Source organism: Portunus trituberculatus, chromosome 17 (assembly GCF_017591435.1).
Source record: "Portunus trituberculatus isolate SZX2019 chromosome 17, ASM1759143v1, whole genome shotgun sequence".
NCBI classification, from domain to species: domain Eukaryota; kingdom Metazoa; phylum Arthropoda; class Malacostraca; order Decapoda; family Portunidae; genus Portunus; species Portunus trituberculatus.
The window spans coordinates 22,542,875-22,569,319 of record NC_059271.1 but is presented as its reverse complement, the minus strand read 5'-3'; the positions used below and the strand labels follow the sequence as shown (position 1 = coordinate 22,569,319).

The 26,445-nt window shown below is 40.4% G+C and overlaps 1 long non-coding RNA gene across 1 annotated transcript in view; it reads right to left on the bottom strand.

The window, feature by feature from the left end:
* Positions 1–18,515: 18,515 nt before the first annotated feature.
* Positions 18,516–26,445, bottom strand: part of LOC123504841 — a 192,960-nt gene continuing 185,030 nt past the window's right edge. The window contains exon 3 of the long non-coding RNA XR_006674975.1: positions 18,516–19,016. This is a non-coding gene — a long non-coding RNA (uncharacterized LOC123504841). The remainder of the gene's footprint in view (positions 19,017–26,445) is intronic.

Sequence of the window (26,445 nt, the reverse complement as noted above, 5' to 3'; positions counted from 1 at the left end):
GTGCAAGACTGTCCAAAGTCTGAAATATTTGCGTCACCACTTAAGACAAAAAGTAGGGAAAGCGACAATCAATAAAGTTTTTTTACAATTAATTGACACTGGATTAGATGCAATGCTAAGGCACTAAATTCCTTTCATGGGATTACAAGCTACAAATAAGCAAGGACCACCACGTATCAAGACATCTAAATCCTGAAACATTTACGTCACAGTTAAAAAAAAAAAAAAAAAGGAAAAAATGCGTCACCAGATCGCCTCACGTGGGCCGCTGCCGTGACTCGAGATCGTGGTGGGAATTACCTGCGTTTGTCACCTCACCTCCGCCTCGCCCTTACATCCACGAATAGCCCGGCAGTTCCTAGACTTTCATTTACATTCATTTCGCTGATTGTCTCCACCACATCACTGTCACTATCACCCAGAACACACCACAATATTTTGATGCACTGAAGTCGTTTGGAGTGCAGTTCTAGATACACCACAAGACTAACGTCAATACTTGAATGACCACTGTGTGTGTTAAGGCCTATAGCGCCTGTAGACTCACTTAAAGAGTATGTAGGAAGCGCTGTTCAGCTTCCGCCCATTAGTGGCGCAAGCAATTTTATTTAAAGTGTTACCCATATTAGGGCCCATATCACCACCCAAGCTCATCTTGGGTGTAACCACCTAGAACCTGGGTATCATGGTGACATGTAGGTAACTTTAAACCACTCGACAAATGGCAAAGTGTTTAAGACTGTACGTGGTGGGATTCGAACCAACGTGTGTGTGTGTGTGTGTGTGTGTGTGTGTGTGTGTGTGTGTGTGTGTGTGTGTGTGTGTGTGTGTGTGTGTGTGTGTGTGTGTGTGTGTGTGAGAGAGAGAGAGAGAGAGAGAGAGAGAGAGAGAGAGAGAGAGAGAGAGAGAGAGAGAGAGAGAGAGAGAGAGAGAGAGAGAGAGAGAGAGAGAGAGAGAGAGAGAGAGAGAGAGACTATAACTTATAAATAAGGGGATCAGAGAGATATCAACTAAGATATTATCTCATTTTCGAAACTAGTTTCTGTGTGTGTGTGTGTGTGTGTGTGTGTGTGTGTGTGTGTGTGTGTGTGTGTGTGTGTGTGTGTGTTTGTGTAATTCACCTCACCTCGGTCGTCTGCTGGTCACCCAGCCAGTCTTCCCCATTACGGAGCGAGCTCAGAGCTCATAGACCGATCTTCGGGTAGGACTGAGACCACAACACACTCCACACACCGGAAAAGCGAGGCCACAACCCCTCGAGTTACATCCCGTACCTATTTACTGCTAGGTGAACAGGGGACACACATTAAGAGGCTTGCCCATTTGCCTCACTTCCTCCGGAACTCGAACCCAGACCCTCTCGAGTGTGAGTCGAGCGTGCTAACCACTACACTATGCGGTGTGTGTGTGTGTGTGTGTGTGTGTGTGTGTGTGTGTGTGTGTGTGTGTGTGTGTGTGTGTGTGTGTGTGTGTGTGTGTGTGTGTGTGTGTGTGTGTGTGTGTTTTCAAGGGAATGGATTTCAAAAAGAGATAAAAGTAATAATAACAGAAACAAAGAATGAAAAATTATATTGTAGCTGCCTCAGCTCTCTCTCTCTCTCTCTCTCTCTCTCTCTCTCTCTCTCTCTCTCTCTCTCTCTCTCTCTCTCTCTCTCTCTCTCTCTCTCTCTCTCTCTCTCTCTCTCTCTCTCTCTCTCTCTTTATCTCTCAGTTAAATTTAGTACGAGTCGCGGTCAGTGAGTTATGAATTATGGAAGGTTCACTTACACATATACAGTTCCCCGGGCCAGTATCACACAACACGACCGCTGCTCCATTCCCGCCTCGCTCATGAAAACACAAACATGAATACCTGTGTTACCGCCGCCGTTCACCTGACCAGGACTCGTGAATAGGAGAGGTGGGGGGTCAAGCCTTAACATGCAGGACACGCAAAAGTGCTGCATGTCACCACCTGATGGGCACCCGTGACTAGAAACATCAGGGAAGGGAGTCAATAACACGTCTTAATGAAGAGACACAAATCGTTTTTCTTCGTAATTTTCCATCTCTCTTTTCTATCATTCTTTAGGGATTAGTATTTTCAGCAGCGTTTTGTCACGATTTTAATTTTTTTGCTGCACTTTTGTTGTTATTTCTTACATAAAACAAGCTTCACATCCGCATCTTAGACGGATATTATACCGTATTCGTCTACATGCCAGCTGGAAATGGTCTTGAATCTACGAAACAGTTAGTGGTATAGAAATTATGGTATTAATGGGTATCTCTGTGTCATTGGAGTTTTGTACTGTTTCTCGTCATTTTACTTATTGAATTGAATCTATTAAGAGGAAAAGAGGAAAATAAGTAATATATACCTTTGCGTCATCGAGACTACCTCCTGTGGAATCTATGCTACTAATAGAACACTTAATGATAAAATGCAGTCTGTGATGAAATACAAAACGAAAAGTGACAACAACAAAAAAGTGGTGAATGAAATGATAAGTGATCTGAAAATAAAAAATCTCTCTCTCTCTCTCTCTCTCTCTCTCTCTCTCTCTCTCTCTCTCTCTCTCTCTCTCTCTCTCTCTCTCTCTCTCTCTCTCTCTGTCTTCACTTTCCAGCACTTACTCAGAGCCTTCCTTCCACAAAGTTTTTCTTTCTTGAGATTAAAAAAGCGGACTCACTACGCTTTCTTTTTTTTCTTTTCTTTTACCAGGAAGTACAATTAATAATCTCCAACTCCACCGATTCTCTCACTCACTCTCACTGCGATACGTACTTCATTCCTTCAGCAGCACAAAAAAAAAAAAAAAGGAATATGATCCTCACCTATAAATGAAAATGTGAGTAGAAACTTTCAAGAATCACATGAATGTTTTAATACTCACACTAGTTTTTTTTTTTTTTTTTTAAGGGACAGGAGGAGAAGTTGTAAGAGTCTTCCGCAGCTTACAGGACAGGAAGGAAAAAAATAACAAAGTAGGTCAGTAAACTCTTCTTTCTATTCAAGGAAAGAGATAAGGGCTCGACGCAGAGAGAGAGAGAGAGAGAGAGAGAGAGAGAGAGAGAGAGAGAGAGAGAGAGAGAGAGAGAGAGAGAGAGAGAGAGAGAGAGAGAGAGAGAGAGAGAGAGAGGTTGTATTATTACTGGAAACTGGGTCACTCTCATCATCACCATTATCACCACAACAATTAATAATGTAAGTAATCAAAGCGACGTCAGAGGTTTAGCATAATGGCATGACGATAACACCAACAACAGACGCATCAGTATCACCACCACCAACACGCAGCAGCACCAACAGTAACGCTACATCAATGGGAAAAGGACCGAAATAAAAGTAATTTCGTATGCAAATTACAGATTATCTTTACTCCACAGAACACGAAACACTAGAAAAAAAAGATCTAATTGAAACTAAAAACGAAGGAAGCTTACAATGGCAGATACAACACTACAGAAAGGAAAGCATGAAAAAAAAAAAGACAACTGTTATATTAATGAATGAAAAATTGAACGGAAAAGTAGGCGTACAAAAAAAAAAAAGGAGAGTCGAGTTAACGGAAAACATAATAAAGAAAAAAAAACGAAAATTTACATAATGAAGTGAAGTTAATGTAAGGGAGAGTATTAAGAGAGCAAACATAAAAGTCATTACAAAATTGAACAAAAAAAAAAAATCAGAAATTCATTTGATAAACATGGAGGGAAAAAAATATATATATAAACAGAAATAAGGAAGAAATCAATACAGCTTGCAAATATAAGAACCAATACGGAAAAGCAAAGAGATAAACTCACTAATGAATTACAAGATTTGTATCAATATATTTATGACAAGTGCACATCAGAGTTGGGCACAGCGTATATAAATCTGTTTCTCGATATGATAGCACACAAGAAAAGTCGATGCCTCCAACATAGGTATAAGTGAGTATCCCTGTAAATTTGTAAAAGAAAACCAGTACCTACAGTTGCTGCTCATAGAAAATGGGCCCGAAGGTTAAAACATTGGGGTAACTTATATAATACTGTTGCAGGGGTGACTACGAAGATTCGCAGCTTTCTCATTGTCTATGTTCTTGGTCAATACTGCACTCTTGTCATGCATTAAACTAGATATTATAGCAAGATAATACACGAAAGCATAGCCTAAATTTCCCTTTTTGATCTACGACGATATGGCTATTCTCACTCCCTGTGGCCGAGGTGAGTGCAAGAGTCTGCTTTCCAGCGCTGCGTCCGCTACGTTGATTCCCGAGTATCGGATGTGATCTGCCCTTTTTTCTGGTGTACACCTGTATTTCCTACGTTGATGTTGTCACTTCTATTGCATGCAAGATAGTAACGAGGAAAGCCACAGTCGTATTATTCTCTGAGAAGTTGCTGACATGCCAATAACATAATAAAATAGAAAGAAACCAAATTAGAATAAAGGAAGATTTTTTCCATTGTGATAAAACACTGATTGGCAACGTAGAGCAATTACCAACAGGGGAGCTGCCATATGTGGGTCAACTGCCCTTTTGCAGTCTCCTTCTTACCTTAAGGGGGTAGCATGATGGCATTCCAATGGTAAAAAAGAGAGTATTGGATTCACGGGATGCAGTGAGGGGGTTGGGATGCCAGGGGATGTGAGGATAAGAGTTTGCACAATGGAAAGCAGAGTTATTGACAAGGTCTGCAGTGAGGTAGAGCAGGTGTGCAGGTGTGCCTCTGACGTGAGAGTGGCACTGACAGTTAGTGGCCGAGTCAGGTCACTACCGCTAGCCTGCCACAGACATGGGATGAACTGGATCACTGACAGCACCGACCAGTGTTATAAAGGAAAATAAAAGGTTACAGTCTGCCGAACTGTCTCTCACTAACGGAATTCAGATCAATGAAACTGTGTGATGGAATGTGATGGAATGTATGAACCGATTGAGATTCAAACTAAAGTAAAGAACATCCAGGTAACGAACGTGTAAATATAACCCAACACGAGACAGAACTGGTGAACTGGCGGACGAATACGCGAACCCGATTGTGAGTTTCAAGTTGAATTAGCCAATCAATGCTTAAAGGAAATTTCAGACTTCGTAATATAATTTACCATTAGTTAAAACAGAATAAGAAAGCAGTACTTCTAAAGGATGGGTGACTTGAGACGGTTTTCATTCTTTTGTTTAAGAAAATAACGTTTACTACATAAAATCCACCAGTTGCATATAACAAAAGGAACCAGATAACATTGTTAATGAATGATAAATAGACTGAATATAACAAACAAGTTCTACAAACTCACTCATTCTCTCTGACTGACACCGAGAGGAAAATTTACATGGAGATATTGTACATTGAAATCCTTAAGCTCAACATTCATACCTCTGTATACAAGTATTAAGCACTGAACTGCTGAGAGACGGATGTTAATTTATTGAGACATCACGACGGTGACGGATAATAGAGGAACAGACACCAAATAGACAACGAACACACACAATAGACAGACTGACAGATAAACAGACAAACAGACAGACAGACAGAGAAGGAAAGACCCTTTTAGCCACATTAATCTATAGCAATCCTGGAAGTAACGAGGGAGCTCACAAGAGGGACGCTCCCACACACCCACATGAGGAGACACGACTGACGTAACAGGGCAAGTAGCGAGCGAGAGTATGACAGGGTGACAGTAAGTGACGGCACCAGGAAATACATGTGTGTGTGTGTGTGTGTGTGTGTGTGTGTGTGTGTGTGTGTGTGTGTGTGTGTGTGTGTGTGTGTGTGTGTGTGTGTGTGTGTGTGTGTGTGTGTGTGTGTGTGTGTGTGTGTGTGTGTGTGTGTGTGTGTGTGTGTGTATATATATATATATATATATATATATATATATATATATATATATATATATATATATATATATATATATATATATATATATATATATATATATATATATATATATATATATATATATATATATATATATATATATATATATATATATATATATATATATATATAGATATATATATATATAGAGAGAGAGAGAGAGAGAGAGAGAGAGAGAGAGAGAGAGAGAGAGAGAGAGAGAGAGAGAGAGAGAGAGAGAGAGAGAGAGAGAGAGAGAGAGAGAGAGAGAGAGAGAGAGAGAGAGAGAGAGAGAGAGAGAGAGAGAGAGAGAGAGAGAGAGAGAGAGAGAGAGAGAGAGAGAGAGAGAGAGAGAGAGAGAGAGAGAGAGAGAGAGAGAGAGAGAGAGAGAGAGAGAGAGAGAGAGAGAGAGAGAGAGAGAGAGAGAGAGAGAGAGAGAGAGAGAGAGAGAGAGAGAGAGAGAGAGAGAGAGAGAGAGAGAGAGAGAGAGAGAGAGAGAGAGAGAGAGAGAGAGAGAGAGAGAGAGAGAGAGAGAGAGAGAGAGAGAGAGAGAGAGAGAGAGAGAGAGAGAGAGAGAGAGAGAGAGAGAGAGAGAGAGAGAGAGAGAGAGAGAGAGAGAGAGAGAGAGAGAGAGAGAGAGAGAGAGAGAGAGAGAGAGAGAGAGAGAGAGAGAGAGAGAGAGAGAGAGAGAGAGAGAGAGAGAGAGAGAGAGAGATGAATAGATAGATTGATAGACATATAGATAAAAAAATAGATAGATAGAGAGATAAAGATAGATGCAGGAGCAGTATCCAAAGGGTAGAGCCAGAAGGATTAATTATCTAGAATAAAATAAAAAGACGAATTATTAAAAAAAATAGGTTGAAATCTCCCTCTTCCTCACCAACCTACCGTTACATAAATATCATCAAAATAGTATTCCAACTGCTCACTGTTCCACTTTAGGACATTTTGGAAGAAAAGACAAGAGAAAAAGGAGGAAGGATAATATTACTTTTTCTCCCCTTTTCACTTAGAACAGTGAGGAAAAGCACTGGAAGGAAAGGGATAGAAAAGAAGTATTCCTATTATCTTTTCACAAGGACATAGGGAAAAGGAATTGGATGGACAAGGATAAAGAAGGAAAACTAGTAATTGGAGGAATGATTGGAAAGAAAACGAGAAGGAAAGGAAGGAATGGAAATGTTTATGGGAGAAAATGAGGTGAATGAAGGAAGATTAAGGCTGCAGTGAGTGTTGCGATATTCCTTCAAGGACGTGAATAGAGAGTGTGATTGTATGAATGTATAAAGTTTGTGATATGTGGAATCCATCTCTCTCTCTCTCTCTCTCTCTCTCTCTCTCTCTCTCTCTCTCTCTCTCTCTCTCTCTCTCTCTCTCTCTCTCTCTCTCTCTCTCTCTCTCTCTCTCTCTCTCTACACACACACACACACAATGCACAGATGATCGTATACATATGAGTGCATTAACTAAACACCTGCTTATCTGTTATGCTAATCCTTTGCTTCCTCTTCACTGTGACATTAAGATCACCACCAGCCACTGTTATACCCTCTACTAATGAACCCTATACTAATCTTCACTGCATTATTTACTATTACAATCATTACTACACGTCCAACTCATTATCAAACCTATTGATAATAAAAGTAACTGATAATATTTATGCAATTCGTTACATTTACCTTTAGTATTTCCCTTCAATAGCGGAGGAAAAAAATGATACATCAGCGCGGCTAACAAATATCTCAAGCGTGAAAGCGAGTGAGGTGTAATCAAATTAAGTCATAAAGTTAATACAGAAACTTTTTATGTCTCGAAAAAAATTGGCAGTGATGTATTAGCGTGACTGGCAGCTGCTGTGTGGCTGTGAGTTATTCTGCGCAAAACTAGGCAGTGAAAAGTGTGTCTTGACTGAGTGACGAGAGCATAATCAAATAGATGAATGAATTGACTGAATATATTAAAACAGATAAATATATGAACAAATGAAAAATAACAAAAACGTAATTAAGTAACTAGCTAGCTACCTAAATAACTAACTAACTAAACAGATGAATAAATAACAAGATATAGAGAAACGGAAACAGAAATGAAAGAAAAAACGAAATTTTCATAGCATAAAGCAAAGACTAACGACGAGGATTTCAAACGGAGGGAAAATGAAGGATATAGAGGCAATGAAATAATCTTTAAGCCGACCACCTTCACCACTGGAACCCGACCCACCTCAACACTCACCAACATCCACCTCGACACCTTCTATCCACCTCTTCCACTCACAACTCAACGTGGTACAGTGGAACCATGCGTGCTTTGGGATCTTAGAGGTCTCCAAGCGCACGGGTTCGAATCCTGTCCACGGTCTGAGTGTAGGTTGGGTTTCCTCACTCGGGGCAACGGTTTCCTAGCGGGTGGACTTTAAGATAGGAGGTACCCTAAAAAGTATCCCCTTTAGCCCATAAATTCCCGTGAAAAGCCCACATGGTATAAAAAAAAAGTGATCCCTTTCTTCCATACACGTTAACGCCAAATTCTGGAACTCTACATATTTCAGTATATTCTTCTGCCTATGATTCAAGATATTCTACGATGTAATTTCACACTTTTTCAGGATTGTTTCTATAAAAGACTGGCAAATTTAGTGGATATTTCATTTTATTCTTATTTACATGGGTCGTCCTTGGCCTGAACCTCTCTTATTATTAATCTCTTCAATACTGGGACACATTTTTACCTTGAGATTTGTATACGATTAGACTATTTTATTTACATTAGGAAGAGTGAATGGAGATCAGAAGAATAATGGCCACAGTCCTTGCTATTTTAATCACCAGATAGTAAGCAGAATGAATATGGAAACGAGTCATAGTACTCAAGGGGTTAAAAAAAGAAGAGGAAAAAAAAAAACAGACAAGAGGAACAATAACAATAACAACAAAACCGAACTTTAGGAGACAAACCCAATCCACATCAACCATTACCTCCATCCACTCAGTCAATTCACCCAACACAACACAACACAACAACACATCCACCCAAACTCACAACTTGAAACACCCTCCACTTCACTAATGCCTCTCCACAACCCTCCTAGACTCCCAATAGGAAACTCAACCTACAAACGCTAAAACTTCCACAAGAACCATTAGAATGCCCATCAACTTCCTCCCTTCACTCATCCATGCCTCTCCTTCCTTCTTCATCTCTCCTTCCACACCATGCATGTCCGGAACTGCTGAGCGTTGAAATGATGTGCCGCAGAGAGAGAGAGAGAGAGAGGATACAGTGACGCACATCTAGTGATAGCGAAGGACAAGAACTAGACAGTAATAAAAGAGAGAGATAGAGAAGGGAGAGGAAGATAATATTAGCAGTAGGAGGGGAGATAAAGAAGTGGGGAGATAAGTGAAGAAGAGAAGGAAACAAAGTAATGTAATAATAAGGGGAGGATAAGAACTGGGAAGGGAAGTGGAGGAGGAGGAGGAGGAGGAGGAGGAGGAGGAGGAGGAGGAGGAGGAGGAGGAGGAGGAGGAGGAGGAGGAGGAGGGTAAAGAAAAGACAACATCACACTTGCTGCTCTTCATGATGATGTTTGTGGTCTACACTAATATAAAGTAAGAAAAAAACAGAAGGGAGGAGGAGGAGGAGGAGGAGGAGGAGGAGGAGGAGGAAGAGGAGGAGGAGAAAGAAGAGTAAGAGAGGGGTGAAGCTGAGATGCATCGACATGTCATCCCTTTAACACACTTTGGCGCTGTGCCACGACTGCAGGTGCCACCACAGACTACCTCCCCTCCCATCCCATCTTCTCCACTACCCACATTCTCCATTCCTCCACTCTCCCATGCCGCAGGACCATGCACGCCCCTGCCATGAACCTCTGCCACGCCCACCATTCCGCGGCACTACCGGGGGTGGGTGGGTAGGTTGGTGGGAGAACGCACACATCAACACACCCACACACGACCTCTCATGAATGCTAAATTTGAATCTGTAAATTGTTGAATGTAGAATCAGTTCGTTGCTCTCTCTCTCTCTCTCTCTCTCTCTCTCTCTCTCTCTCTCTCTCTCTCTCTCTCTCAACTCCGCCCTCACCATTTGGCCGAGTTTCACCTCTTTATTTTGCTTATCCATTTTCCTTTTTGGCCCAGACCTTCTTCTTTTTTTACTCTTCCTTCTGCTCCTCCTCCTCCTCCTGCTTCTGACCCACTTTTTTCTCCCTGTCTTCCTTTTCATCCCGGCAACTCAAGGTCATACAAAACCCGCTGGCTCAGTGAACTTGAAAACAAAGTGACATTACTGATTCCTGCAATTTCTGATTTAGTCCCCCCGTGTTATTTTAGCTTTCTTTGGTTCTCTTATACTGGTTTTGGCGTTTTTATTCTACTCTCTCTCTCTCTCTCTCTCTCTCTCTCTCTCTCTCTCTCTCTCTCTCTCTCTCTCTCTCTCTCTCTCTCTCTCTCTCTCTCTCTCTCTCTCTCTCTCTCTCTCTCTCTCTCTCTCTTTTATGCACACATCATATATCTTCCTCTATAGACCGATTTTCATTCCTATTTTTTTTCCTTGTTACCTCATCTTTAAAGTTTTTTTTTTCTATTGCCTTTATGTTTTTCTCTCCTGACCACCACCACCACCACCACCGCCACGATCACCAGCACAACCACCTCGCTCCTCTCCATCAGCAGACTTTCTTGCTCCACTTTCCGCTACTTGACAGTCTTACATATTCCTACACTGCCTGCCCAACGTGACATTTTCTTTAATATCTCACTGCACTATGTTCCAGACTTCCTCTCTATTATGACATTCTTATTCTTTTTATTTATTTTTTCCTGTATTTACCTTCGCGTTTCAATTTGGTTTATATTTCTCGGTCGCTGCTAGTGGTGGTATTACACTGCTTATCTGGATACACCTAATGTTAACGCCAGGCACTAGAAACCATTAACTTCCCAAATAATCTCTCAGTGGCGTCTTGGGAAACCCTTAACCTCTTTATTACTCTGACGCATTTTTACTTTGTGTTTTGGGTGTCATTAGACGATTTAATTGACATAAGGAAGGGTGTATGGAGGACAGAAGATTAATAGCCATAGCCTTTACTATCTTAATCCCCCATGAGTTTCCGAAGCTGCATAAAATCACCAAATAGTAAAGATAATGAATATGAAAACGTGTCATAGTACTGAAGGGGTTAAACCTGCACATCGTTCACTAAGAGTCTAAGAAGAAACAGTAATAGTCATATACCTCTATCAAACTTAAACCCCATTAATTCTTGCCCTATCTTAATTACAGACCATGAAAACAATTTAAACACGTCTACTATTACACTGTGGCCTCCGTTCATAGTAGCTATAAGGATTAAAGGTGAGTATCTGTGACTTCATCCTACCAATAATCATTTTGAGAGAGACCTATGTTCTTTAGTTTTCTTTAATCAACTCTGGGCTGACGAAGAGAAATGCATCTTGTAGTACATTTCAACTTGCTCTTTTAATTATGGAGTTAATTAAGGAGAAACAATGGAAGGACAGGAGAAAGAGGAAGGAAGAGAGTGGAGGGAGAAAAAGGAGAGAGAACAATGAAGGACAGGAGAAAGAGGAAGGAAGAGAGGGAGAAAGAAATGGAGAGAGAAGAAGGAAGAAAGGCAGGGAGAACGGGAGAAGAAGTAAGGAAGAGGGAAGACAGAGAACATGAGAATGGAGGGAAAATATAACACAGGAAAGAAAGAAGGAAAGATCAGAAAACAAGAGAGAAAGGAAGAGGAAAAGCAGGAAAACGGGAGATAAAGAAAAGGAGAGAAGAAAGGCAGAAAGCATGAAAGAAAGAAAAATAAAAAAAGAAGAAACAATAAACAAAATCACAAAGAAAAGAGAAGAAAAAGCAGAAGAGAAGAGAAGAGAAAATGGGAAGGAAACAAAAAAAATGAAAGGCAGTAAGGCAGAGTGTAAGAGGGGCTAACCTGACTGACAATTCTTCTCATCAGTCAGTCCACACGCGAGCCCAGGAAGGTGAAGAAAGCGCGGCCAGGGAAGGGGAAGAGGCGGCAACAAAGGAGGACAGAGGTAGGCAGAGGAAGAGCAGCAGCTGGGCAGACGGAAAAAGGAACGCAAGAGAGGAGAAAAAGATACAGAAACAAAAGAAAATTAAACTGACAGGCCAGCAAGAAAATAAATAAAAAGAACAATTAGTAATTAAAAAATAATAAAACAAGGAATCACTCTATATCAAAACAGGTGATAAAGCAAAGATTATATAGAAAATGTCAATAAAGGAAAACATAAAAAGATATACGAAAAAAACAGAGAGAGAGAGAGAGAGAGAAGAAAACAAGACTAAAGAAAGAGTTTACCTAGATGTGTTGTTAAAAGACAAGCTAAAATCAGGTTATGGTGACAAAAAACTAAGAAAACTGAAGAAAGAAAACGGAAGAAAAGGGGAAACTAAAGGAAATACAAGGGAGGAGGACCATAGGGGAGGGTAAAGGAGGCAGAGGTTGCAGTAGGGAGGCTGTGAGGTGGCAGGCTTTCGTGTTGTGCTCTCCCCTCCTGTGACAGTGAGTGGCTGCGTAACAGGTGAGGTACAGACACGCAGGGGGACGAAGCGCACCTGTCTGGAAGGGAGAGAAGGGAAAGGAATGGAGGGATAGGGAAAGGGGTGGATGGGATTGGAAGTAAAGCAATTGGAGTGTAAGAATTGTGAGTGAAAGACACGGAAGGAAAGGGAAGGGAAGGGATGGAAAGAGAAGGGAAGAGAAGGATGGAAAAGAAAGGGAAGGAAAGGAAAGGAAAGGAAAAAGAAAAGGAAGGGAAGGGAAGGGAAAGAAAGAAGGAAGGGAAGAAAAAAGAAGGAAAGGATAGGAAAATAGAAAAGGAAAGGGAAAGGAAGGAAAAAAAGATAGGAAAGGAAAAAGAAGAAAAGGAAAGGGAAGATAAAGAAAGAAAAGAGAATGGAAGGGAAGGAAAGGTGAAACTATGAAAAGTGTAAATAATGGCCAAGAACCTAGGGAAAAGAACGAAAGAAACATGACACGAGGAAAAACATAAGAAAGAAAAGTAACGCATAAAGAAAATGGAGAGGAAAGGAAGCGAGGAACAATAACGTAATGAGTAAGAAGAAAAAGAAAAGGAAAAAACGTGAGAAAATTAAAGAAGAGACTATATGAGGCAAGAAAAACAATTACGTAAAGAAGTGAAGGAGTGTGCAGTGGAAAGAAGGGAAAGAACAGGAGGAGGACGAGGAAGGAGAAAGGGAAGGAGAGAGAAGTGAAGAAGAAAGGGAAAGGGAGGAGGGAGGCAATGGTGAAGTGCGTTAGGCTTCCTTCCTCTTGTATTGTATGTATTGTTTGTATTCTTTTGTAGCGATATAATGGTGGAAACACGCTACATCCTGACGCTCCTCCACCACCACCACCACCACCACCAATACGACCACCACTACGACTACCACCACAGCCACCATTATCACCATGCCCACCACAACATCTACAGCTTGCTCTCTCTCTCTCTCTCTCTCTCTCTCTCTCTCTCTCTCTCTCTCTACTTACCATCAGCATCTATAATTCCTTTTAAATCTTCATTATTGCCTGATTGTTACTCTGAGTGAAACGGGATTTTAAGTTCATTTCGCCTCTCTCTCTCTCTCTCTCTCTCTCTCTCTCTCTCTCTCTCTCTCTCTCTCTCTCTCTCTCTCTCTCTCTCTCTCTCTCTCTCTCTCTCTCTCTCTCTCTCTCTATCTCTCTCGTGTGCTGAAGCCGTCGAAATCTTTTCATCGCATTAACTGGCATTAAAGAAAATCCAGTGAGAAGAGAGAGAGAGAGAGAGAGAGAGAGAGAGAGAGAGAGAGAGAGAGAGAGAGAGAGAGAGAGAGAGAGAGAGTAGCCTTATACAGTACACTCTCCCATTATATTTATCTTCTTTCTAAGCACAAAGGTATATGAATAAAGGTCAGGTTATGCATCTCTTCCAAAAGAACAAAAAAGATAAGAAGAAATTTTAAAGTCAATGCCTCGCTGACGTAATACGAACGACTTTCACTGCGATACAAAGCAATTAACAGTACGAGAAGAAACGAAGTAACGCATGCAATTTTTTTATAAGCATCAAAAAGATAGAAGGGGACTGAAAATAATAATAGGTGTTGCAATTTCTGGGTTAAAGATTGAACGTGACTGCGGAACAATGTTGACTTAGAAACGATGAATCAAAGAGCAATCAAAGAGTTAAAGCCTTCAATACTGAGACGCATTTTCACTAAAGTTTCAGGTGTGATTAGAGCATTTTATTTGCTTTAGGAAGAGTCTATGAAGGTCAGAAGATTAATGGCTACAGTTTTCACTATTTCAATCCCCTACATAAGTTTCTGAAGATGTGTAGAAACGCCAGATAGAAAGCAGAATGAATATGAAAACGCGTCCTTGTACTGAAGGGGTTAAACTGGACTTTCCCGCCAATATATTTCTAAGTAGAAGGTAAAACTAATGAATAAAAGACACCTCACTGATAACTTTTGGCAGAAAGAGACATCCCGGCATACCGTTCATGATATCACTTCCCGTAAATATAAAGAGAAATAATACCCTCACTAAAACAACACTAGGGAATACACAAAATATCTACCAACACGAAGGTACGAGCTTGTTCAAACTAAAAAAAAAATCGTATGAAAATAAAAACACAAAACAGTCTCTGGGTCAACATGTACGTACATACAGGTGAAGATAAATTCCACGTACCTTTTAATTACAAAGCGATGTAAGCCGCAAGGAATAAATAACAGATACAACACGTTACATATATGAAATAATAGAGAAAAAACAACCACCAAACCTATTACCTCTTACGGGACTTCTGTCGTTAACTATTCCATGTACAGTATGATAAGTAATAACAAAAGATAGTCAACCACATCAAAGGCTCCTTCCAATGCAACTTTTAACTCTTCCATTGCTAGAATATCAATTTTATCATATTATAACTTCTTTTTCAAATTTAAGATGGTGTTTTCTTCTATTTTCTTTTCTAACAGAGAGTTTAGGAATATCTGGATACTAGTCAGCTACAGTCTAATATTTGTATTTAATAATGATTTGCAATAATACTAATGATAATACGATTTCAGAAAAATTTGAACATTGTCATTAGTTTTGAATAACAAGGGTCACTAGTGAAGATCTGTAATGCAATACGTATTCTTTCAAATTGCTTCCTTTTCCTTCTTTCTTCATGTGACAACAGAAGAATTCCAAGGCACTACAAAACCTGAATTGACTCCTCCTTGGTATTCTTGTTCTTTTATGGTGGAGGTAATTGACGCACCTTTCATTCCTCCTGAGTATGTTATTGTCCTCGGGTTCTCCTCCCTCTTGCAAGAAAATGTAGGTCGGCAGAACATTCATGAGGGTTATAAGCACACCAGGACCTCATTAAGACTATAAGGGGCTTTCTATTATGAGGTCTCTCTCTCTCTCTCTCTCTCTCTCTCTCTCTCTCTCTCTCTTTGGTAATATTAACATAAAACTTTTAGTTGCACTCAGCTCGCGCACGCACCCACGCAATCACACACGCACGCCCACAAACAAGCAAACACAAACACACACACACACACACACACACACACACACACACACACACACACACTAATAGCGAGGTGAATCAACTCGTCATGAAGGATAAAACTGTAGTCCCTCATCAATTTTCGTAGCCAAAGCACGCACGCCGTGACAACCCATCGGGAAACAGAGACGACCATTACGTGTAGAGGAAAATATTTCAACTCGTACATTCTTGCTATTGCGAAATCAATTACTTAACATTATAACAAAAATACTCAGTGGGAGATACTAATAAAACAAGAAGCCAAGAGCAGTTCTACTATACAGATCAGCAAGCACGGTTATAAAAGAAAACACTAATAATGAACCTATAATGCAAAAAAAAAAAGTAATAACAAAAAAATAAAGGATACAGAACAGCACACATCATTGTCCAGTAACTTTCGGCGCCGCTGATGAAACACGAACGGAAATTGTGGAAACAAGTCATAACAACGCTAATTAATGTGCGGCCACCAGCGTCAGGTCACGAGCATACGTTGTTGTCGTTATTGTTCATTTCATCCATCATTTCTATTACCATTTCACCTTTCTCGTTTTCCATTATTTCCACACCACTCCCCGTCACTTCTTTAGCTTTCAAGATGGATAACACTACTAATACTAATGGTCTTTCCTGGTACTTTCCGAGACTCCTTCAGCTTATATTTCTCCTTTCGAACAAAACTGCTGCTGTTGATGATTTCCACAGGTAAACTATACAATTACTAATGATCTCCACTGTTAAATTGTGAAAGACTCAACTTGCTTCTATTTGATCTCATTATTATTATCTAAACCACTTCTACCAATTCTTACAAGGAGTATCGAGACACAAGGGGGAACTATATCAACCAGCTGGTCTTTCTAATAAAATGCAGCTTTCCATTATTATTGTTGCGGCAAATGCAGACGGTCCATATCCTTGACCTCTAACCTCCGACTTTTTTGTTATTTCGACGAGTTTCTTTGGCATAAAAACAGTGGTACAGTGGATCCGTGCGTGCTTTGGGATCCGAGGGGTCTCCAAGCACACGGGTTCGAATCCTGTCCACGGTCTGAGTGTAGGTTGGGCTTCCTCACTCACACGGTTTCTAGCGGGTGGGCTTTGAATAAATGAACAGATTGATGTGAAAAGCCCACATGGTATAAAAAAAAAAAAAGATTGATGTGTGTCTTTTACAATCACACCATCAACTTGTAACGCGCTGTTGTACACATCACCGCATCACCATAACTCCTCCGCACACACACTAAACGGCAACAACAGCACCACACTTAGTCTGCATCAAATCTTATCACACAGCACCTAAGGAACACACCACAGTACACCAATCAACACCATACAACACCACCACACACCAGCACAATTAAGCAACACAGGGAAAGCAACAGAACACTCTACATAACAAAGCAACCACACTGGCCAGGTAACAGCAACAACACAGCATTCGTTTCTACAGCAGCACATTGACTCTACAGTACCGAAACAGGATTACAACACCATTATGATTTCCCTTGCACATTTTGCGTCACATTTTGAGCACAACACGAGACATCACCACCACCGTCACCACCATCGCATAACCCAAAGCAGCACAGAATCACCACATCACTACCATGTCATCACCACCACACCAACCCCATCTGCACCACCACCACCACCACACCCAAGCAACAGTGACGCTACAGCAGGGTACACAACATGCCAACAACGACACCAACACCACCACCATCTCCTCCTCCTAACCACCACCATCACCACCACAACTCCACCACACCCAGGCCAGCAACACCAACCACAGCCACCACCACAGTTACCACAACACCCAGTACTTACCGAGCGTGGCGGGAGGAGCGTGATGGTTGAGTGAGTGGACTGTTAACACCACCACAACCACCACCACCATAACCACCACCACAACAACCACCACCACCACCATTTCAACTGTAAACAACAACACAACTGCGATGTAAACTATTAGAAAAATAAAGAAAAATAGGTAATATACATATGCATAAATAAAACAAGGAAATAAATCATTGGCTATTTATCATTAGTGACAATTTCATGGATATTTAGAATAGAAAAAACAAGTAAAAAGAAAAATTTACATCCGATACACAATATCATTATATATACACATACAATTACTTGGTGTGTGTGTGTGTGTGTGTGTGTGTGTGTGTGTGTGTGTGTGTGTGTGTGTGTGTGTGTGTGTGTGATCAAACAATAACAATCATTCCTTAGTTTTAAACACGATATTAAAAAAAAAAAGAAAAAAAATACATGAGAAAACGAAGAGAGAGTGGAATAAGGAATTATAAAGAAAGACGTAAATATGAAACAAGTGCATAGAGCAAATAAAACAATAAAAAACATAGGCCAAAATCATTAAAAAAAAGTAAAGATAACAGAAAGATGAGGGAAGTAATAGATAGAGAAAATAACAGTTAGGCACAAAGAAGTAGTGTGGGACGAAAGAAAACGATGAAAAAAAGAAAGAAAATAGGGAAGATCATGCCAGATTATAATGTAAAGAGGGAGACAATATAAAATGAGAAATTAATTGGTAAACTTGTAGAGCAAAATAAAAAAAATAAAACGGTGTACATGTGAGTAAATAAACCATTAAACTGGCCTGTAGGTGAGAGATGAGAGAATAGATTACTTCCTTTGCAAACACACACACACACACACACACACACACACACACACACACACACACACACACACAACGATATCAGTCATAAAGCACGCAACAGTAGAAAAGTAAGCACAGGGTATGTGGAGAAAAAAATATACACTCCATACTAAAATATAAATACTCAACACGAAACACGAAAAAGAAACACAGTGACATCAAGGACACCACCACACGCTGCCTTTCCTCCTCCGTCCCTCCCTTCATCACCCACCAGGAAGCTACTCAGTTCAAGACCATCTATAGTTTCCCTTCATTTTTCCCTTCAAGTAAAAGAAAGTCACTGTAACCAATACCTGTCTTAACTTCAATTCTCTAGGTTCCTCTCCCATTTCTTCCCCTTCAGGAGTACAACAACAGTAATAAGAGCTCAGTTACTCACCTCCTCCTTGCCCTTCTTAGGCCCCGAAGTGTCGCCACCACTCTGCACGCTGTTCATCTTGAAGGCTTGCTGAGTGTGACTAAAAGTGTGACTGTCCTCTTCCTGGTCCTCGTCTCGCTATCCCTCGCCGCTTTACAATCTCGCACTAACTCAAAACAACACTTAGGAGGGCGGGTGGCTGTGTGGGCGTGGATGTGGGCTCCAGGGTTTGGTACGGGCGGGATACTTGGCTACAGAGAGAGTGGAAGGACTTAACCCATGTCTTTCAGAGCGGGACAGAGCACTGGGAAGAGTAGTGAGGCTCTGGTTCTGTTGTTTCCTTCACTGGCAGACTTTGGGCATTATGATCTAAGCCCATGTGACTCCTGCCGCTTCCTGAGTGAGACTCATGGGTGCGTTATGGTCGTACACTGCACACTATTTTCAGTCCGTTCTATATTCTGTTCGTTCCTTCCCCCTTGCTCGTGTCCGCTGCGTCGACCGTCACACGCCACTGTAAGGAAGAAAAAGCACAAACCTCAGCATGGCATGACACAGGACTCAACTTACTGTATGTTTTAAACCCTCTGACAGCGATGGCTCGTTAGTATAGATAAAAATGTCTAGTGCACGTTCTGAGTAGCATTTTGAAACACCAGTGAGAAAAACAAAAACAAAGGAGGGTTGTTCATATTTATTACGAAAGATATTTTCATTTTTGTTCAGTATTATGGTTAATCTAATGCTATACCCTGGTGTTGTTAGCATGCAGTGTGATATTGTTAAGTGTTGTTTTATTTCATACCTCTTCGTGACTATTTCAATACGCTGCAGTAGAAGTTAATAGTATTTTTATTCTTATGAGTGCGTCTCTGATTTCTAGGAGCAACATAACAAAGACTGCCGTACCGATAGAATGAAAAACATCCATGAAAATCCGACTCGTAATTTTCGTTGCCTTCGTAAATAGTTTCGATGTCACCACAAAGCGATTAATAAGCACAGACAAAGTTGCTCACCTAACGCAATGACACAAAAATGGTGAAAACAGATAATACACATAAAGTTGTCCTTCCTTAAAAGTCAAACAAATAAACGATTGCCAGTGATAAGAAAAAATGCAGATACTAGAGGAGAGATTATCAAGTAAACTAATTCCCTTTCACTCATAATCTGTAAAGAACAATCCCTTCTATAAATATCTAAATAAGTCTTAAGGTTTCCAACGCCAATGATGAAAGAAAAATATGCAGATAGATAAAAAAAAAGAGAGATTATCAAGTAAATTATTTCCCTTTCACTCACAATATGCAAAGAAAAATAACTTCTGTAATCATTCAGTTAATTACCAACACAACAAAGTTACTTATAATCTGCAAAGTCCCATCCCACTACCACACATTCTAAACCGCTTACGTTCAATGCCTTCTTTCACTCCCAATCACTGCACTACCACAAATCCTACATCTCTTAAATTCAGTACTTACTTTCAATCTCAAGTTCTTCAGGTAATTGCATTTCTCTTTCTCCATTCCACCAATATCATTCCCTCCATTTCTCTCTCTTTTCCTTCCCTACCCTCCCACGCAACAGTCCTCATTGTCTCTCCTCCATTTTCTTCCTTCTCTTCCACACAGCATTCCCTCTCTTCCTCTCTTTTCCTCCCTTTCCTTCTCGTCTACATAACATTTCCTCCTTCTCTAACCTTTCCCCAAACAATATTCCCTTTCTTCTTCGCATACACATCACCAGACCCTTCCTCTCCTCCCCCTTTACTGCCTCCTCTTCTACATACCATCATTCCTCCCCCTTTCTTCCTCCTCTCCTACACACCCCCATCCCCCTTCCTCTCCTTCTTCCAGTACCCATTTATCTCCCCTTCCGAGCTCCCTTGGCGCCGGTCTTAGACTTTGACCAACGGGAGTATTACGTATGAATTTGTCAGGAAGGAGAGGGAAGCAAAGGGAGAGAAAACAGGGAACGAGGAACGAGGAGGACAGAAGAGGAGGAGAAAGGAAGGAGGAACCAAGAGTATGATTCATGGAATAGAGGGGAGAAAATAAAAAGGAAGTTTAAATAGGGAAAGAAAGTAGGTAAAAAGGGGAATGGAGATGGAGAATGAGGGAAAGGATGAAATATGAGGTAATTAGTAGATTAAGAGAGAGAGAGAGAGAGAGAGAGAGAGAGAGAGAGAGAGAGAGAGAGAGAGAGAGAGAGAGAGAGAGAGAGAGAGAGAGAGAGAGAGAGAGAGAGAGAGAGAGAGAGAGAGAGAGAGAGAGAGAGAGAGAGAGAGAGAGAGAGAGAGAGAGAGGAGAACAGGAAACAGGAAGCTAGGCCAGGATGGAGAAAGGGAGTTTGTGAAGGAGAAAGGAAGAAAGGAAGAAAAGTAGGAAAAGGAAAGATGAAGGAAGCAAGGTGAATGGAGAAGAAAGGAAGGAAGGGAGACCTATCTGGTGTCACATATGAAAGTATTTTTTTATTTTCTTTTGCCAGAAATGAATTAATCTACTGACGAGATGTTAGAGTGAAAGACTACAGTGAAATAATAATAATAATAATAATAATAATAATAATAATAATAATAATAATAATAATAATAATAATAATAATAATAATAATAACAACAACAATAATAATAATAATAATAATAATAATAATAATAATAATAATAATAATAATAATAATAATAATAATAATAATAATAATAATAATAATAATAATAATAATAATAATAATAATAATAATAATAATAATAATAATAATAATAATAATAATAATAATAAAATAATAATAATGATGATGATAATAATAATAATATGTAAATATAAATAAGATTACATACGTAGAAATATCAAACACAGACAAACAAAAAATATATTATACAAACCATACAAACACACAAATATAAACGAATAACAGACAATCAATAGCAATAAATAGCCCTTTAAAATAAATTAAGCAAAAAAAAAAACAAAAAATATCAAGGACATAGAAAAAATGAGCTCCTTCAATATTAAGCCACATTTTTACCTTGAGATTTGTGTACGATTAGAACATTTTATTGACATTAGGAAGCGTCAATGGAGGTCAGAAGATTAATGGCCAAAGTCTTCCCTATTTTAATCCCCGTCATAAGTTTTTGAAGCTGTACAAAATCACCAAATAATAACCAGAATGAATATGAATACGCCTCATGGTACTGAAGGGGTTAAAGTAAGAATATAAGGTAAGAAAAAAGAAAATGTACAACACACGATACAAAAATAATATCGAGCCAGTAAAAAGGAAATTACAAAACTACCCAAAGTAAAACAAGACAAAGAAAACGGGCTATGTAAACACGTCATTTTAGGGGAGACAATTAACTTCCGTACAAAAAGGTCCCATTTTGGTGAACCACGCCAGAGAGAGAGAGAGAGAGAGAGGGGGGTAGAGAGAAACAGAGGGGGGGAAAAAAGCAGAGGGTGGAAAAAAGAGAAGATAAAAGAGAGAGGAATGCCACTCCGGAAACCCTTTATTATTTCCCTTTCGCTGTCTATATTTCATGCAACCACCTCGTATTCTTTTTCTCTTCCACTCCATCCACCTCTTTCTCTTTCTCGTTCCTTTTGTCTCCTCATTATAAATAGACCAGAATTATTTAATATCGTCTAATATTATCTTCTGCTTTGCTGTTTATTCTTTTTTTTCCAATGTCATTTTTTTTCCTTCTTTATTTTCAACATTTTTTTCTTTTTCTCTCTTTCTCATTTCTTTGTGCGACTTTTTTTTTTCTCCATTTTTTTCTTCTTTCTACTTCTTTTTTTATTCTTTGTGTGACTTAAAAGTTATATTTTTTGTGCTCCTTTTCCTTCTCCTCCTCCTCGTCGTCGTCCTCCTCCTCCTCCTCCTCCTCCTCCTTCCTTTGTATTCTTCCTTCTCCTCCTATTCCTCCTCCTCCTCCTCCTCCTCCTCCTCCTCCTCCTCCTCCTCCTCCTCCTCCTCCTCCTCCTCCTCCTCCTCCTCCTGTGAAAAAGATGAATCCTTTCTTTCACCTTCCATAATATTCCATTAATCGTCTACATATTTCATACGCCACTACTCTAACCTATTTTTTGTACCCCACACCGTCCCTACCGTTTCCTTCCTCCTCCTCTTCCTCTTCCTCTTCCTCTTCCTCTTCCTCCTAAGTTCACCCCCATCATCATCGCCCCCCATCCCCCTCAAAAAAAATAAAGCATGGGAATTGTTTCTTTCTTTCCCTGTTATTTCCAATTTGCCGTTCATATCTCATACTGGCTATACATCTGCTTCTTGTCCTCCTCTTACACACACACACACACACACACACACACACACACACACACACATTTCTCTCTCTCTCTCTCTCTCTCTCTCTCTCTCTCTCTCTCTCTCTCTCTCTCTCTCTCTCTCTCTCTCTCTCTCTCTCTCTCTCTCTCTCTCTCTCTCTCTCTCTCTCTTGCTCTTCTTTGCTACCACGTCTTGAGAGAGAGAGAGAGAGAGAGAGAGAGAGAGAGAGAGAGACGGTTGATTTTGCATGAATGGATGGTGGCGTGACATCAATCATCATTATCTGCTTCCATCAATCCATCTGTCCTTCAGCATTTAGCCTCCTCCTCCTCCTCCTCCTCCTCCTCCTCCTCCTCCTCCTCCTCCTCCTCCTCCTCCTCCTCCTCCTCCTCCTCCTCCTCCTCCTCCTCCTCCTCTTCCTCCTCCTCCTGCGTCTGTCCAGTCTCCAAACACATGACTGTCCATCCACACGTCTGTCCATCTCACCTAACACTTTAGATTAGCAGGTAACAATAATGGAGTGTTCCTTGTGTTTCATTTCCCACCGAACACAGCCATGACAGGAGAAGCGTGGGAATAAATGTAATGAGGGGTAATTGTTGAAGTGCAGGCAATACAAAGGAGTCAATTAGTGATGGACAGTGGTGTGATGCGTGGTACAATGCAGTCAGTGGTCGTCTGGTGGTGTGAAAAATGAGAGAAAAATGTAGGTGGATTATTTTTGTGGGTGATAATGGGTAATGATTTTGTGTGTTGGGAAGGTATGAGTGTGTGTGTGTGTGTGTGTGTGTGTGTGTGTGTGTGTGTGTGTGTGTGTGTGTGTGTGTGTGTGTGTGTGTGTGTGTGTGTGTGTGTGTGTGTGTGTGTGTGTGTGTGTTTGGGGTAGGGGGATTTTTGTGTGAAATAGCTTGATTTGCTTTAGTTGTTTCATGTGTTTGTTTGTATAAATGGATGTTTTATGTGTTTCAAGTTTTATTCTGATTTAAGCCATTTACAGGTTCTTATGGACAACATTTTGATGGACCATACCTTCCAAGCCCTCCTATTACTGTAATATTTGGCTATGGGAAATATTTATCTATCTATCTCTATCTTTCTATCTATCTATTTATCTATCTATGTGTGTGTGTGTGTGTGTGTGTGTGTGTGTGTGTGTGTGTGTGTGTGTGTGTGTGTGTGTGTGTGTGTGTGTGTGTGTGTGTGTGTGTGTGTGTGTGTGTGTGTGTGTGTGTGTGTGTGTGTGTGCGCTTCATGCAGGAACTGATTCTTGTACATTTGATGAATTCCTGTAATTTTCCTTACTCTTTTATTTTGTTTTACTACTCTACTAATGAAAACAAGTTATAAGAAAGTAAAAAAAAAAAGAGAGGCCTGATAATTTCTTGTAATTTTTTTTCATTTCCTGACGTTCTTATGAAGCTCTACTATTATATATAAAAAAAATAAAAACAAGAGTAAAAGCAAGAATTACTGTTCCTCCCCATTTTGTAGTCTTCATGATGCTTGAGGAAACACAGAGGAACGTTATGCACAATCTATTATTTATATCTCCTCTCTTTATTTCTCTCTCTTTCCTCTTCCTATCTTTCTTTACATGCAACACAATAAACTCTCCACGCCTGTCCTACCTCAATAAACATCTCGCTTTTCTCTCCTTTTTTTTGTCCTCCCGCTCGGTCTGAACAGCAAGAGGAAAAAAAGGAGCGTTCTGGGAGAGGCTGTCAGGGTATTCCTATTTACTTTCCCCACTCTCTCCTGGACCCAGACGTGAACCCCGCCCTCCGTACAATAGATAAGCCGTGCCACCGTGCTTCCCATTACTCCTCTGACCTATGGAAGCTTATTTACTTCCATATCCTCCCTTAATTTGACTATTCTTTTCCCTGACACACACCCTTGATTCTCCTCCCTTATCCCTGCCCTCCATCGAACTCCTCTTCCTCCTCCTCTTCCTCTTTCTCCTCTTCCTCCTCCTCCTCCTCCTCCTCCTTCTCTACCTTCTTCCACTCTGCTTCACTTCTTCATCCTCCAGTGACCTATTTATCTTCTTCCTTTTCCCCTATTCATGCCTCTCATTTCCTCTCAGTCTCCTTCTCATTCCTTCTAAGCCCCTCTCTCTATTTCTGTCTTCTGTTCTGCCTCATTTCTTCTATTCTCCTCTATTTTCTTCTCTTTTCTCATCCTCTGTATTCTTCCATTCTCAAGTTTCCTTCTTCATCTATTTATTGACCTATTCCTCCTTTCTCTCCTCCCTCTCCTTCTACTCCAGTTCATTCATTCTCTTTCTTCCTTATCTTAATCAACCCTTCCCCTCTCCCTCTCTCTCTCTCTCTCTCTCTCTCTCTCTCTCTCTCTCTCTCTCTCTCTCTCTCTCTCTCTCTCTCTCTCTCTCTCTCTCTCTCTCTCTACAACCAAGCCGGCAGTCAGTAAAGCGTAGACGAAAAGCAGGAGAGGTGTTGACATCTCTTTCAACTCCTCTCGACGGGTGAATGAGAGGAGGAGAACGAGAAATGCGGCTGACGAAGAGGAGGAGGAGGAAGAGGAGGAGGAGGAGGAGGAGGAGGAGGAGGAGGAGGAGGAGGAGGAGGAGGAGGAGGAGGAGGATGTGTCTTCAGGACCAAGGATTCATCGGCGTATAAAACACATTTGAAACTGAGCCAAGTCGAAGTTCGTCCTCAAAAAAGAAGGAACAGACGATGATGATTACTACACCCATTATCAGGAGGAGGAGGAGGAGGAGGAGGAGGAGGAGGAGGAGGAGGAGGAGGAGGAGGAGGAGGAGGAGGAGGAGGAGGACGACGACGACGAGGTGTATATAAATGTGAGGAAAAAAGAAATAAGCACAAAGACAGATAAATGACGGACATGGAAAGTAAACCAACAGCTAAAAAAAAGAAAAAAAGGAAAGAAAAATCACGAAAAATGAAACGTTAAAAGGAAAATCTGTGGAGTAAAAAAGGACAAAGGTACGAATTACTACTGGGGAAAAGTTCAATAGGAAGAGGAGGAGGAGGAGGAGGAGGAGGAGGAGGAGGAGGAGGAGGAGGAGGAGGAAAAACGTGAGCTGTGTGGTTAAAATAAAGGGACAGTAGAAGAGGAAACAAAGACAAAGAGAGAGAGAGAGAGAGAGAGAGAGAGAGAGAGAGAGAGAGAGAGAGAGAGAGAGAGAGAGAGAGAGAGAGAGAGAGAGAGAGAGAGAGAGAGAGAGAGAGAGAGAAATAAAACAGAAATAACAGTAACAGGAATACGAGCAACAGATGAATAAGAAAACAAAAAAAAATATGAATAACAACAAGAAGAAAAAAAAATATTGAATTTAAACTTACAATAAAAAAAAGATAGAAAGACTAACAAAACGCAAGAAAAAAATAAAAAGCAGAAAAAAATGACAAAAAAAGCAACAACAATAACAGCAACAATAACAAGAACCATAAAATCAAAACAAAATGCGTATCAAATAAAATAACAACAACAATTAACAAAAGAAATGCTGTAAGACTTAGGGAAAACAAGAATTTAACTACGAACCTTAAACCTCCAAACTTAAACACCATAATTTACTTCTCATCAAGTCCTTAAGTACACTACGAGACGGTTTTCTACTGTACCCTTAGTGGAGGTAGGTAGGTACTGCTCTCATAAACACAAATGCC